We start from the raw sequence: 13,697 nt of genomic DNA, 5'->3' as shown, positions 1-13,697 counted from the left end.
CTTGCGGTACAGTGAGGTGCTGAGGTGACTGTCCTTAATGGAGATGCGTGTGTCCAAGATTGCAGCTCATTCTGGGGAATAGTCCATGGTGAGTCTGATGGTGGGGTGGAATTTGTTGATATCATCATATAGTTGTTTCAGTGATTCTTCACCATGAGGCCAAAGGAAGAAAATGTCATCGATGTATCTAGTGTATAGCATCGGTTGAAGATTCTGTGCAGTGAAGAAGTCTTGTTCGAACCTGTGCATGAAGATGTTGGCATATTGAGGTGCAAATTTGGCCCCCATGGCTGTTCCATGTGTCTGGATGAAAAACTGGTTGTTGAAGGTGAAGACATTGTGGTCCAGGATAAAGCGGATGAGTTGTAAAATTGCATCTGGAAACTGGCAGTTGTCAGCATTGAGTACTGAGGCAGTCGCAGCAATGCCATCGTTGTGGGGGATGTTGGTGTAGAGCGCTGAGACATCCATTGTGACGAGGAGTGCCCCTGGTTCAACTGCTCCATGCGTGCTGAGTTTCAGTAGGAAGTCCGTAGTGTCGCGACAAAAGCTGGGGGTTCTTTGTACAATGGGTTTCAGGATGCCCTCGACGTAGCCGGAGAGGTTCTCACACAGAGTCCCATTGCCTGATACGATTGGACGGCCAGGTGTGTTTGCCTTGTGTATCTTTGGGAGGCAGTAGAGATCTCCAATGCGGGGAGTACGTGGAATGAGAGCACGGAGGGTGCTCTGATAGTCCCAGAATCAGTTGCATTCTTGGACACACGCATCTCCATTAAGGACGGTCACCTCAGCACCTCACTGTACCGCAAGCCCACAGACAATCTCACAATGCTCCACTTCTCCAGTTTCCACCCTAAACATGTTAAAGAAGCCATTCCCTATGGACAAGCCCTCCGTATACACAGGATTTGCTCAGATGAGGAGGATCGTGACAGACACCTCCAGACCCTGAAAGATGCCCTCATAAGAACAGGATATGGTGCTCGACTCAGAGATCGACAGTTCCGATGCGCCACAGTGAAAAACCGCACCGATCTCCTCAGAAGGCAAACACGGGACACAGTGGACAGAGTACCCTTTGTCGTCCAGTACTTCCCCCACTTCTTGCCTTCAGACAACCACACAACCTCAAACAGACCATTGTTCGCAGCAAACTACCCAGTCTTCAGGAGAACAGTGACCACAATTCCACGCAACCCTGCCACAGCAACCTCTGCAAGACATGCCGGATCATCGACATGGATACCATCATCACCCGTGAGAATACCATCCACCAGGTACATGGTAAATACTCTTGCAACTCGGCCAACATTGTCTACCTGATATGTTGCAAGAAAGGATGTCCCGAAGCATGGTACATTGGGGAGACCATGCAGGTGCTACGACAACGGATGAATGAACATCGCTCGACAATCACCAGGCAAGACTGTTCCCTTCCTGTTGGCGATCACTTCAGTGGTCACGGGCATTCAGCCTCTGACCTTCGGGTAAGCATTCTCCAAGGCGGCCTTCACGACACATGACAGCGCAGAGTCGCTGAACAGAGACTGATAGCCAAGTTCCGCACACATGAGGACGGTCTCAACAGGGACCTTGGGTTCATGTCGCACTATCTGTAACCCCCGTGACTTGCCTGGGTTTGCAAAACCTCACTTACTGTACTGTCTGGAGACAATACACATCTCTGTAACCTGTGATCAGTGCTCCTTCCACTCACATTGTCAGCCACTTCAGGTCTTGAACAGCAGGTTAGGTGTAAGGATTCGCATTCTAATCAGTAATCTCTAAACTGTCTGTGCTTTATATGCTCTGTCTGAGGCCAGAACTCTCCATTCACCTGACGAAGAGGCAGTCCCCTCGAAAGCTTGTGAGTATATTATCAAATAAATCGGTTGGACTAAAACCTGGTGTTGTCAGACTTTTTACATTGATTAGCTACTCAGAGGAAATGTGTGATGGAAGCCAGTGGCAGCTCAGTGTCTTTAGTGTTGATCTCCCATTGTGGCCAATAGAAACCAGAAGCAGGAGGAGGCCATTCGGTCCCTTCAGGCCTGCTCTGCTATTCATTATGATCATGGCTGATCATCAAATTCAATATCCTGATTCCCCCTGCCGCCCGTATCCCTTGACCCCTTTAGCCCCGCGAGCTATATCTAATTTCTTCCTGAAATCACACAATATTTTGGCCTCAACTACTTTCTGTGGTAGTGAATGACACACATTCACCACTGTCTGGGTGAAGAAATTTCTCCTCACCTTAGTTCTAAAAGGTTTACCCCTTATTCTCAAACTATAATCCCTAGTTCTGGACTCCCCCATCACTGGGAATACTCTTTCTGAATCTATTCTGTCTAATCCTGTTAGAGTTTTATACGTTTCTGTGATTCCCCTCTCACTCTTCTAAATTCCAGTGAATATAATCCTAACCGATTTAATCTCTTCATATGACAGATCTGCCATCCCAGGGATCAGCCTGGTAAACCTTTGCTGTATTTCCTCTATGGCAAGCACATCCTTCCTTAGATAAGGACACCAAAACTGCACACAATACTCCAGGTGTGGCCTCCCCAATCCAATACAATTGCAGTAAAACATCTCTATTCCTTTACTCAAATCCTCTTGCAATGAAGGCCAACGTTCCATTTGCCTTCTTTATTGCTTGTATCTGTGCGTTTACTTTCAGCGACTGATGCACAAGGGCTCCAAGGTCTCGCTGAGTATCCACCTCTCTCAATTTACATCCAATTCAAGTAATAATTATTGCTACCAAAGTGGATAACCTCACATTTATTCACGTTATACTGCCTCTGTCATGAGGATACTCACACACACAGCCTGTCCAAATCACTTGAAGCATCTCTGCATCCTCCTCACAGCTCACCCTCCCACCCAACTTTGTATCATCTGCGCATTTGGAGATAATACATTCAGTTCCCTCTTCCAAGTCATTCATACATAACGTGAAAAGTTGCAGTCCTAGCACAGATCCCTGCAGAACCCCACTAGTCACTGCATGTCAATCAGAAAAAGATCCACTTGTTTCAAATCTTTGCTTCCTATCTGTTAATCAACTTTCTATCCATCTCGAGACATAACCTACAATCCTATGTACTTTAACTTTACATAGTAATCTGTTATAAGAATGTAAGAACATAAGAATTGGGAGCCGGAATAGGCCATCTGGCCCCTTGAGCCTGCTCTGCCATTCAATAAGATCATGGCTGATCTTTTTTGGACTCAGCTCCACTTACCTGCCCACTCACCATAACCCTTAATTTTCCTGTTGAAAAATTTATCTATCCTTGCCTTAAAAACATTTAATGAGGTAGCCTCAACTGCTTCACTGGGCAGGGAATTCCACAGATTCACAACCCTTTGTGTAAAGAAGTTCCTCCTCAACTCAGTCCTAAATCTGCTTCCCCTTATTTTGAGATTATGCCCCGTAGTTCTAGTTTCACCCGCTAGTGGAAAACAACTTCCCTGCTTCTATCTTATCTATTCCCTTCATAATCTTATATGTTTCTATAAGATCTTCCCTCATTCTTTTGAATTCCATGAGTCTCTCCTCATAAGCCAATCCTTTCAACTCCGGAATCAACCTAGTAAATTTCCTCTGCGCCCACTCCAATGCCAGTATATCCTTTCTCAAGTAAGAAGACCAAAACTTCTTACTTGTTTTGTAACAAACAGTACTCCAGGTGTGGCCTCACCAGCACCTTATACAGCTGCAATATAATCTCGCTGTTTTTAAACTCCATCCCTCTAGCAATGAAGGACAAAATTCCATTTGCCTTCTTAATTACTTGCTGCACCTGCAAACCAACTCCTTGAGATTTCTGCACAAGGACCAGGACCCTCTGCACAGCAGCATGCTGCAATTTTTACTTTTTAAATAATAGTCCATTTTGCTGTTATTCCTACCAAAATGGATGACCTCACATTTACCAACATTGTACTCCATCTGCCAGACCCTCACCCATTCACTTAGATTATCTATATCCCTTTGTAGACTTTCAGCATCCTCTGCATGCTTTGCTCTTCCACCCATCTTAGTGTTATCTGTAAATTTTGACACAGTACACTTAGTCCTTAACTCCAAATCATCTATGTAAATCATAAACAATTGCGGTCCCAACACTGATCCCTGAGGCACACCACTAGTTACTGAGCGACAACCAGAAAAACACCCATTTACCCCACTCTTTGCTTTCTGTTAGTTAACCAATCTCTATTCATGTTAATACATTACCCGTAACACTGTGCACCTTTATCTTATGTAGCAGTCTTTGGTGCGGCACCTTGTCAATGCCTTCTGGAAATCCAGATACACCACATCCACAGGTTCTCCATTGTCCACTGCACATGTAATGTTCTTAAAGAATTCCACCAAATTAGTCAAACATGACCTGCCCTTCATGAACCCATGCTGCGTCTTACCAACGGGACAATTTCTATCCAGATGTCTCGCTATTTCTTCCTTGATTAATAGATTCAAGCATTTTCCCTACTCCGGAAGTTAAGCTAACCGGCCTATAGTTACCTGCCTTTTGTCTACCTCCTTTTTTAAACAGTAACATCACATTTGCTGTTTTCCAATTTGCAGGATCCACCTCAGAGTCCAGCGAATTTTGGTAAATGACCACTAGTGCATTTGCTATATCTCCCACCATCCCACAATGGGATGCATTCCATCAGGACTAGAAGACTTGTCTACCTTTAGCCCCATTAACTTGCCCAACACTACCTCTTTCATGATAATGATAGTTTCTAGTTATGTGAGACCTTGTTGAAAGCCTGAAAGTCTCAATAAACCACATCCACTGGTTCTCCTTGGTTCTCATCTACAGTTACATTTTCAAAGAATTCCAATAGATTCGTCAAGCATAATTTCCCTTTTGTAAATCCATGCTGACTTTGTTTGATTATCCCACTGCCTTCCAAATGCTGAGTTATGAAATCTTTGATAATCGACTTGAGCAACTTCCCCAGTACCGGCGTTAGGCTCACTGGTCTATAATTTCCTGTTTTCTCTCTTGTCTTCCTTTTTGAGTAGTGCTCTTACATTAGCTATCCTCAATCTGTAGGAACTATTCCATAGTCCAAAAAATTTTGGAAAATAACCACCAAAAGATCTACTATTTCCAGGGCCACTTCCTTAAGTATTCTGGAATGAAGATTATCAGGACCTGGAGGTTTATCCACCTTCAGTCCCATCAATTTCCCCAAAACCATTTCTCTACTAATGCTGATTTCCTTCAGCCCCTCACTAAAACATGTTTCTCTCAGAACATCTGCTACATTACATGATCTCTTTTCGTACAGTGATGGGGCTGTGGATCATTGTGATAAGGGAGTATGAGGGAGAGAAGAATTTGGCCAGGGTCTGTTGATTCCTAACCTGTGACCTGCTATGTGCTTGGGCATTATTGGTTTTCCATGTGATTGATAAACTCGCAGACATTTTCCAGATGAAACTCATGAATATTATTTAAATGTAGTATTTTATTTTGGATGAAGATATGTGCCTGTGCAGCTCAGGGTGTGGGAGCTGTTCCTACCTTGTGTGACCATGGGATTAAGTGTGATTGGTTTGCAGTATGAGGCCCAGAGAACAGGGATAGGGCAGGTTAAGGTTCAGCAAGTTGTCAGTGTTGTTGTGAAACACAGGAGAGAATATGGAAATGTCATCGAACTCTCAGTCATAATCTGTAGGATACACAGACGGAGAACAGCCTTTGTCCTTGTTTTCAGCATGGATGAACTCTATGAAGCAGACACCAGGTTCTGCTGTTTCTGAAGTTTGCCAGCTCTCAGAGTGCAGTATCAAAAGCCCCATGCACATTCATTAAATCTTCTGGTTGAGCCAGTTTTTAATGAACTTGTTGTTCTGTGAAGCTATGTGAGCAGCCTGTTTGTGTTATAGTTGATGTTGTGTTTAGCCTGAAGTCTGTCAGACGAGTTAATCCTGTTTCTCTATTTCCTTGGAGCACCTTGAGCAATTGATGCTCACAGCGTGACTGTCTGAAAGACACAATCCTTGTGTCAGAGTTACATGGTGTACTGTGCCTGGAGCCAGAGCTTTGTTTACATCTCACTGTTTTACTAAAGGGCGGCTCTAGAGATTAGTCCTTGATTCATGGGAACTTTGCACTTTGAACTCACCAGGAACAAAGTCTCCAATTATTCTTTTCCCAGAATATCACTTGAATTGTTCAATGTCCTCCTGATAATATAGCAAATGATCTTATTGCTCAGGTTACCTTGTCTAAGCTTCCTCTTGCCTCTGTGGGCTTTATGCCCTCAATCCACAGGTTATTGAATGGATCAGCATAGCTACTGAGGTATGAGCTACCCCTGCCCATGCATACCTTGGTTAATAGTCACCCTGCCTATGTGCCTCTGCCCCAGGTTAATAGTCCCACACTTTCTGGATTAAAGTTCTCTCTGTAATGGCTTTTTCACAGTAAAAAGTCTGACAACACCAGGTTTAAGTCCAACCGATTTATTTGATAGTAAACTCACAAGCTTTCGGGGTTTGTCTCTTCATCAGGTGAATGGAGAGTTCTGGCCTCAGACAGAGCATATAAAGCACAGACAGTTTAGATTTACTGATTAGAATGCGAATCTTTACACCTAACCTGCTGTTCAAGTCCTAAAGTGGCCGACAATGTGAGTGGAAGGAGCACTGATCACAGGTTAAAGAGATGTGTATTGTCTCCAGACAGTACAGTAAGTGAGGTTTTGCAAACCCAGGCAAGTCATGGGGGTTACAGATAGTGCGACATGAACCCAAGATCCCTGTTGAGACCGTCCTCGTGTGTGGAACTTGGCTATCAGTCTCTGCTCAATGACTCTGCGCTGTCGTGTGTCCTGAAGGCCGCCTTGGAGAACGCTTACCCGAAGGTCAGAGGCTGAATGCTCATGACCACTGAAGTGTTCGTCAACAGGAAGGGAACAGTCTTGCCTGGTGATTGTCGAGCGATGTTTATGCATCTGTTGTCGTAGCGTCTGCATGGTCTCCCCAGTGTACCATGCTTCGGGACATCCTTTCTTGAAACGTATCAGGTAGACAATGTTGGCCAAGTTGCAAGAGTATGTACTGTGTACCTGGTGGATGGTATTCTCATGTGTGATGATGTCATCCATGTCGATGATCCGGCATGTCTTGCAGAGGTTGCTGTGGCAGGGTTGTGTGGTATTGTGGTCACTGTTCTCCTGAAGGCTGGGTAGTTTGCTGCGATCAGTGGTCTGTTTGAGGTTGCGTGGTTGTCTGAAGGCAAGAAGTGGGGGTGTGGGGATAGCCCTGGCGAGATGTTAGTCTTCATCAATAGCCCCCAGAGTCAGGAGGTGGAGAAGTGAAAGGTTGGGCAGAGGGAGGGCTGCATCAATTTCAGCTGTGTTAATTGGGCTAGGTGGAGGGGTTGCAAAGAATGCCTGTGTCTATGCTTGGTGAAGCTTATGCTGATCCAGTTGAAATCTGGCAAATTTGAAGTTTAGTGTAAAAAGAACTTAAATCAAATGTCTGCCCCGGTTGTCTTTCTCCCAGGTTTATTGCATCACAGATACGTCTGTCTCATTCATTCTCTCCTGGTGACTTTTATTTGGCAAGTTTCGGGAAGAGAAAAACAATCCCTCCTATTCATCGAAACAAGTGACGTCTTAGATTCCTCTGCAACTTTAGCCAAAAGTGCCTGCAGTTACAGGAGCCACTCCCTGAACAGTCCAATCTCCACCTGTGCTTCTCTCACCTTCCAAAAGCAGGCAGGCACCTAACATATTGGACACTTGTTGTGTACAATGCAGAGACTGGTTGGTTGTTGTTTTTTGCACAGCTGTGGATCAAAACAGTGCTGGTGCTTGGAATGTGAACTTACTGACATACTCACCTAGGTAGTTCCTGGAAACCTCTGTAATGGTCTATTAACTGAAAACAAAACTAGAGCAAATGTGGCTGCAGGACTGAGAGTTTAAACTCCAATCAATAAAGCTCTGAGGTTTTGGTTTACGAGTGTATTTGTGTTTCAAGATTGAGAATGTGGAGCACAAAGATGTGCTTTTTGCATTTGCATGGATTCAAATGTTATGGCATGGGTGTTATGGGGTGAACATAAAGAACATAAGAAATAGGAGCAGGAGTAGGCCATGTAGCCCTTCGAGCCTGCCCCGCCATTCAATAAGATCATGGCTGATCTGTCGTGGCTCAGTTCCACATTCCCGCCCTCTCCCCATAACCCTTAATCCCCTTGCCTATCAAAAACCTATCAACCCGCGTCTTAAAAATATTTAGCGAGGTAGCCTCCACCATTTCAACGGGCAGAGAATTCCAGAGATTCACCACCCTTTGAGTGAAGAAGTTCCTCCTCAACTCCGTTCTAAACTGCCCCCCCTTTATCTTGAGGCTGTGCCCCCTAGTCCTACTATCCTTTCTGAACGGCATGGTGGCACAATGGTTAGCACTGCTGCCTCACAGCACCAGGGACCAGGGTTTGATTCCGGCCTTGGATGACTGCACGCTCTCCTGTGTTTGAGTGGGTTTTCTCTGGGTGCCCTGGTTTTGTCCCATAGTCCAAAGATGTGCCGGTTAGGTGGATTAGCCATGTTAAATTGCCCCTTAGTGTTCAAGATATGTAGGTTGGGGGTTTTAGTGGGGTAAATGCACAGGGTTATGGGGATTGCGGGCGGGTGGGGGGGGAGTGGTTTGGACCTGGGTAAGATGCTCTGTCGGAGAGTCAGTGCAGACTTGATGAACGAAATGACCTTATTCTGCTCTCTGTTTCTAACCCAGTTATAGTATAAGGAATAGCAGTTTCCTGAGGATTGATCCTTCAGGCTACATGCTATACTGTGGGAGATTTCCCTACTTTAAAGCTATATTGCTGCAAGTTGTTGGAAACCTCAAAATCAGACTCAACCTATCAGTGGTTTAAAATGCGGATTCTTGCTTGAGGTACACAAGTGAAATCATCAGCTGTCCCTGGATTTGAGAATGACCTCTGCTCACAGTCAGGCCTTTCTGTCATGGGTCTTTGTGCGACTGAACAGGCTGATTATCCAGCAACAGATCTTTGGACAGCATGAGGCAGAACATCCCATGAGACAATGGGATCCGGACAGCATGATTTGCTGCCTTTGATTTTCTGCCGCTGCTGTGCCTCATCGTTAAGATGTTGGGACACAAAACATTGAGAAATTTTAGTGACGTGTTAAGCCATGGTGATTAGAGCCACTTTTCTACTGCAATCTTCAGCTTTTGCAGTTGGTAAGATGCACAGTCTTCCTTCGCCTGGAGATTGGTGCTCTCTTTACCCTTCCAACCCTGCACTTCTTCAGGGCTTTTTTGAATCTCCCCTCATTTTTCTAAACTCTGGTGAGTATCGGCCTAAACCGCTCAATTTCGAGTCATAAGACAAGTCATTCATCTCTGGAATCAATCTAGTGAACCTTCTGTGAACTGCCTCTAATGCATCTATATCCTCCCTCAAATAAAGCGACTAAAGCTACGTGCAATACTCCAGATGTGGCCTCTCTCATGCCTTACACAGTTGCAGCAGCATTTTCCTACTTTTATATTCTATTCCATTAGCAATGAACACCAAAATTCTATTATTGTCTGCTCGTCCTTCATACTAGCTTTCTGTGATTCATGCTCAAGGACACACAGATCCCTCTGCACTGAAGCATATAGAAGTTTCTCTCTATTTAAATAATGAGTTGCCTTTTTATTCCTCCAACCCCAGAATGGATAACCTCGCACTTATCCACATTAAATTCCATCTACCAAATGAGTTAAAGTTGAGGTTTATTACCTCTACATTTGACTGTTCCAGTCCTCTCTGAACAAGTCTCCCAGATTTTTGTTTGACAAAACTTCTTGGAATGTAAAGCTGCTATTATCACTCTTGGTCATATCATCAAATTTCAATCACGCTGAGACTGGGGGGCGGGGGGGGGGGAAGCAGAAAAATGCTTTTTATAAAAGCAGTACCTAATGACGCTTACAGGAGGGAGGAAGAAGTTGTCTTGGGGCAGTGCTTGCAGAGGATTTGTAGATTCTAGGGATTGTAGAATCCTGCACCAAAGGAGGCCATTCACGTTTTTAGCCAATTCTTTTTTAAAAGTACATTTTTGCATCTATTTCCACTGTGTGAAATGTCAAAAAGTGAAACACTGCAGGGGCTGAAAATGTGAAATAAAAATTGGACCATAGGTGGCAGTGATTGGCCGTTTGTCCAGCCAGAATCCAGCCAGTGTCTCAAGAGCGGCTTGTTGGAGTGATTGTTGGCTGGGCTATTTCCAGGTAGTGGATAATTTGAGAAAGAGGTGATATGTTTGAGAGGTGATTGTTTTTCTTTGCGAGGGGAGGCAGTGTTTTCAGGAAGTGAAGGTTGGGTGGGGAATTCTTGCAGAGTGAGAGCTGGGTTAGAATATTCTTGGAGAGGGGAAGATATTTTCAGGGAGAAGGTGATATGAATAGCTGGGTGAAATCTCCAGCAGCTGCTGTGCTCCATTTCCTCGCTTGATGCTCACTGTTAATTCACCATGGAAGCAGGCGTTGTCACCATGGTAACCAGGCCCACACTTTAGTGGGGGTGCTGTTGAACAATAATTTACCTGTTTTCAGGCCAATTTTTGAAGGCTGCAGAGCTAGTGATGTTGGTGATCCACTTTGCCCCAGTGACCTTGGCAGAAAATCTTCCTTTTTTAGCACATTCCTCACATTTTCGTCAAGCCTTGTGTGAGCTGAGCTGTGCTGTTTCTGAGCTGGAGTCCAGGAGCACAGACACAAGCTGGTGAATGTACTCAGCTCAACACCACATCAGCCAAGGTGCTGAGGCCTATAGTGGGCTGACTGCAATGCAAATCAGCATTGACCCAACACCACGTCTGTAACCTCTTTGTTCCTCCTGTGAGGTTCAGTCCTCTTAACCCCTCTTGCCCTCAGGGCTTAGGCCCATTCCCTCCCCCAGGCTTGGTGCCACCCAGCTGGTCTGACTGGTGTGAAACACAGGCTGTAATGAATTGTTCCGCTGTTTGAAACAGTCACATGTGAGTCGGACATGTTTGCTGACGACTTTTACAAACCCTGGATTTAGATCCTGGATTTCAAGCGTCTCTGATCTCAGGCTTGGGAATGTGCTTGGCACCTGTTTGATTCAAACTGATGGTCACAGCTGTTACCAAATCTCCCAACTCTGAGAAAGGAAACTGTTTCTAGGGGAAGGGGCAAATTCCCATGGTATTGAATTAGCCATTAGTCTCCCCAAACCTGTCTGTTTAGGGCCACGGGCCACTCCCCATCTGGATTGTCGGAGTGGAGATGTGATTAACTCCAGATCTTATCCTGCAACACAAACCTCTTAATGTTTGTATTAAATGTCCACCAACATTTTTATGTTGGAATGGCAGATATTTAATGTGTCAAATTAGTTAGTTTATATCGTGATACTGCCTATTGAATAAACTGTGACTCTCTACAGTCACACAGTGAGTGATCCTTACCCTGCTGAATAAACAGTGACTCTGTACAGTTACACAGTGAGTGACCCTTATCATGAATAAACAGCGACTCAATGAATTGAGTTTAGGAGTCGGGAGATAATGCTGCAGCTGTATAAGACCCCACTCGGAATACTGTGCTCAGTTCTGGTTGCCTCATTACAGAAAGGATGTGGAAGCCATAGAAAGGGTGCAGAGGAGATTTACAAGGATGTTGCCTGGATTGGGTGGAATGCCTTATGAGGATAGGTTAAGAGAGCTCGGTCTTTACCCCTTGGAGAGACGAAGGATGAGGGGTGACCTGATAGAGGTGTATAAGATGATGAGAGGTATTGATCGAGTGGATTCTCAGAGGCTTTTTCCCAGGGCTGAAATAGTTGCCACAAGAGAATACAGGTTTAGGATGCTGAGAAGTAGGAACAGAGGAGATGTCGGGGTAAGGTTTTCAGTCAGAGGATGGTGGGTGCGTGGAATCGGCTGCCATCAGTGGTGATGGAGGTGGATTTGATAGGGTCTTTTAAGAGAGATTTGGACAAGTACATGGAACTTAGTAAGATAGAGGATTATTGATAAGCCTAGTAGTTAGGGACATGTTCGGCGCAACTTGTGGGCCGAAGGGCCTGTTTGTGCTTTAGTTTTTCTATGTTTCTGTGCAGTTGCACAGTGAGTGATACCTAATTGGGTCACCAGGATGGTACGTGATATTTTCAGGGCAAGCATGTGTCACCTAAATCAGACAAACAGGAAATCACAGGAAAAGCAATTGGAGTTATATTTTAAGCTGTGGAGTTTTGTTGGCTGGCTGTCCTGGTACAAGGTTTCCAACAGCATCTGGGGCAGTGTGTTATATCCAGGCCAGGGAATGAACAATGCCCTTTAAATTGATTCCACAATTCCTGCAGTGAAACACTGGAATTCCTATTTCCTTTCATGTGACCTTGTGATTGTTATGTTTAATTGGATGTAAATACCACTCATTTTGACCCATGTAGCCCCATCTACCTCTCCTGTTCCCTCACCTCGTGTCCTCTGTTCTCCCTTCTGCTCCATCGTCTGCAGGTCTTCGCTGCTGTGATGCTTAAATCATTGGTCACCCTCAGTGAGGCCCTCCATGCTCTTACCCATTCCCCCTCCCACCCTATGCAGTCCCGTGTAGAGGCCTGTGCTCTCCTCAGAGTCTCACTGTGGAGTTGTCTTGGCCTTTGGACAGCTAATGTTCCAGAACAAGCTCATTCTTTAAACAGATGTTATGTAATTATAGGATGTGAGTGAGTGTCAGGTATCAATGACAGCTTAGCGGAAGGAGACTCGGTGAGCTTCCCTCGCTCTCTCTCTCTCGACGTAAAGGAAGTGCTGTCCCGGATAATCCACGAATGGTCCGGGTGCTTCTGTCCAAGATTGAATGCACCAGAAATAGCAGAAAGATCTAGAGAGGAGGAAACCAGTTTCGCTGCTTCAGGCTCTCCGCTCACTGCCCCCCTTCACAGCTTCCCAATGTTTGTTCAGACTATAGCTCCCTCGGCTGATGCTGTCCCTCTCCTGACACTTCTGTGTGGGCTGCTCAGCTTAGGTCAGCTCTCCTTCTCTCAGGGTAAGTGAGCAGGCTTCTCACTGGTGCTCAAGTTCATGTTAAATTCAAGGCTTTTGTGGGAACCTGTTAAGACCGTTAACTTGTGAATGTCTCTAATGACAGCATCAAATCCAGTGATCTCTGAGGACAAAAGCATTCAGTGTTACACTGAGGGGTGTGGGGTATTTCAGAGTGTTACAGTGATGGCGTTGGAATATATCAGAGTGTTACAGTGAGGGGTCTGTGGTATATTAGTGTTACAGTGAGGGGTGTGGGGTATTTCAGAGTGTTACAGTGATGGCGTTGGAATATATCAGAGTGTTACAGTGAGGGGTCTGTGGTATATTAGTGTTACAGTGAGGGGTGTGGGGTATATCAGAGTGTTACAGTGAAGGGTGTGGGGTATATCAGAGTGTTACAGTGAGGGGTGTGGGGTATATCAGAGTGTTACTGATATACCCCACACCCCTCACTGTAACACTCTGATATACCCCACGCCCCTCACTGTGTGTTACAGTGAGGGGTGTGGGGTATATCAGAGTGTTACAGTGAGGGGCGTTCGGTATATCAGTGTTACAGTGAGGGTGTGGGGTATATCAGTGTATTATAGTGAGAGGTGTGGGGTGTT

At 45.1% G+C, this 13,697-nt stretch overlaps 1 protein-coding gene across 2 annotated transcripts in view; it reads left to right on the top strand.

Annotated features, from left to right (window-relative positions):
* The window catches only part of LOC145359197 (receptor tyrosine-protein kinase erbB-2-like), a 65,210-nt gene that overhangs the window by 6,564 nt on the left and 44,949 nt on the right, over positions 1–13,697 (top strand). The window lies entirely within an intron of this gene.

The sequence above is a fragment of the Carcharhinus amblyrhynchos genome, chromosome 27 (assembly GCF_965287045.1).
Source record: "Carcharhinus amblyrhynchos chromosome 27, sCarAmb.v2.hapA, whole genome shotgun sequence".
Lineage (NCBI taxonomy): Eukaryota > Metazoa > Chordata > Chondrichthyes > Carcharhiniformes > Carcharhinidae > Carcharhinus > Carcharhinus amblyrhynchos.
This window is presented reverse-complemented; position numbering and strand designations above follow the sequence as displayed.